Below are 4,628 nucleotides of genomic sequence, written 5' to 3' on the forward strand. Positions count from 1 at the left end.
AAAAAAAAAAAAAAAAAAAAAAAAGTGGTGGGCAATATAACGGGATCCAGGTCTTAGGCATATTCTTTTGTTATTAAAATTTTGCAAATTTTTCTCAACTATGCTTTTTCTTCATAATCTCTTCCAGAAAATTTAAAAAATAACAATATACAACTTCACAGTGTATTTTGTAGGTAATGTACTCATTAATTAGAAAACACCAACATCCAAGGAAAAGCTGACAAAGTATAAATAAATGCTTCTTTCAAAGACAAAAATGTTTTCTTAACACTTTTAAAAACAGCTACTCAATACAACAACCCAGGGTAGTGGTCAAAAAATTGGTACTAAAGGTGTAGACAAACATTATACATAGATTTAACCCCTAACACTAGCTTCTCCACCCTCCACCACTCTTGAAAAGACACAGAATCTTTGCTGTTTTACTTTCTAAGATTGGCCACAGGTTTGATGAAAAGAAATCAAAGACAATGGATATAATCCAAAAGAGAGCACTCGTTAAGAAATTTCTAAAAGCCACGTATTTTCTCTATTTCATTATAAACTTTTACTCTAAAATTTGTATTAAGTACATATTATTCTCACTTTATAGAATAATAAAACTGAGGTTATTTTCCTTAGGTAGAGCCACAAGTCAAATCTAGAGGTGGTTACAAAACCTGTTTTAAAAATTTATAGCAACATTATAAAAACTTTAGAATACAAATAAGCAAAAAATTAATAACTAATACCACTGTTCATTATTATTTAGGTATGCAAACATGTCTTAAAGATATGCAGATGCACAAATCGTTTGAGTCTGGTTTATTGCTTTTCCCATTTAACACACCAGGTATCTCTTTCCACGTATTTAAACATATTTTAAAATCTAGATAGCTGTATTTTAAGCTAATTAACCAACCTTCTTTTACTGAATATATGGATTGTTTCTAATTTCATGCCACAATGAACAATGTTGTAATGACTATTACTGTACCTAAATCTTAGTGCATATCCTTATTTCCTTAAGAAAAATTTCCTAGAAGCAAAGCTGAGTAACACCACATTTAATATTTAAGCAGATACCAGTTTGTTTTTTATTTTTTTATTTATTTTATTTTTTTTTATTTTTATTTTTTTCCAGTTTGTTTTTTAATCATGGGACATCTGTTCTGTGAACACAATATGAATTTTAAGTATCTGTGCAACACAGGGGTCTGGGCTTACTGTTCTCTCAGAATCCTTTCAGCTCTAACAGGCTGATCAACTGTACCACACAAATTACTCTATAGTAGTTTCATACTAGACTTTGTGGTAAATCAAAACCTTGTTTAATTAAACATGAAGTGTTTTTTTCCTCAGGCCAATCATAAGCCTTCTTATTTGAAGCCTGAAGCAAAATGAAATATAACTCTTAAAATAACAGTGTAGATCATGTAATGGAGAGGTAGACTCATGAGCACTATTGAATTGCTGGCAAATGCTCAGGTACTTACTGGAAAATTAGTTTTTAATAACATAATGAAACTGAAATTCAATCTACTGTGTTAACTTTGAAATGTCACTCTTTTCAAATTTATATAAAGATTATCCAACTTTTTTAGAGATCGAGAGCATATAAATACCTAGTCCTTGGGGATATGATAGCTAAAAAAAGTGTATTTAGTTGAGAGGAAAGACACTTCTCTGTACTTACCTCTAGTAAGGAATATTTATAGCTCAACAGACAAAGAAGCTTAGTTCTGAGAACTATGGCACAACTACTTTATGATGATACAACTAAATTTAAGAAACATTTAGATGAATATAAGTATAAACAAAATAGGCCTGTCTTTAATGACAGAAAGTCAATTAGACACAAAATGCTGAACAGAATAAGATTTCAAAGTGACATGCACACTCAAGAAGAACCTGTGATTTTGAATTTCACAATGTTTCCTCTTAATTTATGGACTTCAGAGGCATATATTTCCATGTACACCATAGTCATTTTGTCTTCCCTAAGACAAAATACCAGACACCCACAACTTAAAGAAGAGTCTTATTTTGGCTCTTATTTCAGTCCATAGTCAGCTGGCTTCAAGGTAGAACTGCATAAAAGAAAACCTGCTCACATCATGGAGCCAAGCAGCAGAGTTGAGGAAGGAACAAGGAAGGAAGATATCTCTTTCCAAGTTATACTTCCAATGACTCCACCTCTTACCAAACCCTACCTAATAGCAAGTCAGCTATAAAGCTCACATAATCCAACTGTGTTCCAAACACTCAAGGCTTTGAGGGATATTTTAGATATATATCATAATGTATTTACCAGACTCCTAAAAAAAAAAAAATCAAATATGTATTTTAGATATTAAAAATATAAACTCAATGAAGGCTGAAAATTCAATTATTTTCTTAATATAAGGCTTCTTATTGTCAATAACACATGTAATATTTGAAAGAGCCAAAGCAAGTAATGATTCTGAGAAACACATGATTTGAATGAGTAATTCTTGAATGAAGAGTTCGGGAAGGAAAATAACATCCAAAAGATCCAGTGGTTTAAGTGGTGTCTGTGTGTGTGTGTGTGTGTGTGTGTGTGTGTGTGTGTGTATGTATGTGTGCATGTGAAAAAATATATATTATGTATTTATATTCAGCGCTGTTAGGATAGTTTTTATTTTCTTAAACTGTAGAAAGCAAATCTCAAATTCATAGCTTGTAAGAGTGTACCCTCCCCAAGAAACTACACACTATATTAACTGTAAACCTATAGGTGTTTAATTTTTCCTGATATGATAAATTATTTAATTTAGACTGCTAGTCACAGTATATTAGAATATTACCAAAATGTTCAATTTTCTATCATAAAAAATTAAAGGAAAATAACTGTTTGATAACCATCAGAGTAATAACTGATTCAGGCAAGAATTATGAATGATGCTTAAACAAAGAGATAAAAGTTGAAAAAAGAAACAGGTATTTGCAGTATCTGCCCATGTTTTTTTTTTCTGACTTTCAAACAAAAATGTTACAGTGAACACAATACTTTGTATTACTGTATGCATATACAAAAATATATTGATGATTTTGAGAGTCATGTAACTGTTTAAAGAAAAAAATTATGATGTTGCTTTGTGGATTAGCTAAGTATATAGATGTAATATACATATGTCAAGTATAGATGTAATATATATGTCATTAGTAATGAGATGAGGAGAAATGGTCCTATCTACTTGTAAGGCTTCTACACCTCATATTAAGTGGTATAATATTAACCCTAATGGTGAAAGTAAAGAACTTATTTTGTCAAAATAGATTTTCAAAAAGTAAGACTTAAACATGTACAACTCATACATTTTTATAAACATAAAAGTAAAAAAAACTTTGTAAATTAGTATAAGAGTAACTCAAAGTTGAGTAAAATGTTTTCTTACAATGAAAAAATAATGCATTTTCGTAATTTCAAATTTGAGGAAATAGAACCGAAAAATAGAAATCTTAAAACAAAAACAACCAATAAACTGTGCAATACACTAAGGTGATTAAGAAAAATAAATGGAACAATAACGAGAGACAGGATGATAACTAAATACCACCACCAAAGCTGAAGTATGGTTCTTCCTTTTCAGAGAGAAAAGATTAGAGTAAAACATAAAAATGATTGTATTAGAAATATTAACAATATTTTGGGGTACAGTATCCTATTTTATTTGCAAAGGATACTTTCCAAGATATCCAGGAATTGCCTGAAACCAAGAGTAGTACCAATTCCTACATATACCATTCTGTTTCCTACATATTCATATATATATAATAAGGACTAATTTATAAATGAGGTATGGCAAAACATTATATTGCAGTAAGTTTTTAAAATGTAGTCTCTTCAGAAATCTTACAGTACCAAACTCACCTGTCTTGTTATGAAGACGGAGCTGATACCTAAAGGAAACATTCTATGGCTTCTCTGTGGATCACCCAATTGCCAGTATTACTACTCTTCTACTTTGGGAGCATCAGTAAGGACTGCAAAATAAAGAACACTTGAATGTAAGCACTATGATCCCCGAGAGTTGATCCAATAGATTACTGACTAATGAACAGGTAGCATATATAACACAAACAAACTGGATAAAAGAGATGATTCATGTTCCAAGATAGAACAGGACAATGTTATGGAGAACAGTGTGCAATCTAAAATTTATGAATTACTATTTCTGGAATTTTCCACTTATTTCCAGGCACTGGTTGACTATGTTAACTGAGATGGTAGAGAGTAAAATCACAGGAAAATGTGTAACTACTGTATCACTTATATAGGACTTTAAGAATATGCAGATTGTGTCAGGTAAGTGGCAAAAGCCTGTAACTCCAGCTCTTGGATTGTGAATTCAAGGCCATCTTGGACTATATAGTGAGACTTTGCCTCAGAAAACCAAAAAGAAAAACAACAACAACAAAAAACCCCAACCCAAACAAAAAACCACAAATAAACAAGTAAATAAATTCTTACAAGAATGGGGTACGTTTGCATTGTCCAGTAAGATAACTACTAAAATTAATATCAAATGCTCAATAGTTACATATGGCTAATGCCTATGGGAGTGATGATGAACCTATCTATGGTCCACGTGTTCTTTATTTTTAAGACAAAAGATGTTAATGTA

This window comes from Fukomys damarensis, unplaced genomic scaffold (genome assembly GCF_012274545.1).
Source record: "Fukomys damarensis isolate Sample0158 unplaced genomic scaffold, DMR_v1.0_HiC HiC_scaffold_24, whole genome shotgun sequence".
Classification (NCBI taxonomy): Eukaryota; Metazoa; Chordata; class Mammalia; order Rodentia; family Bathyergidae; genus Fukomys; species Fukomys damarensis.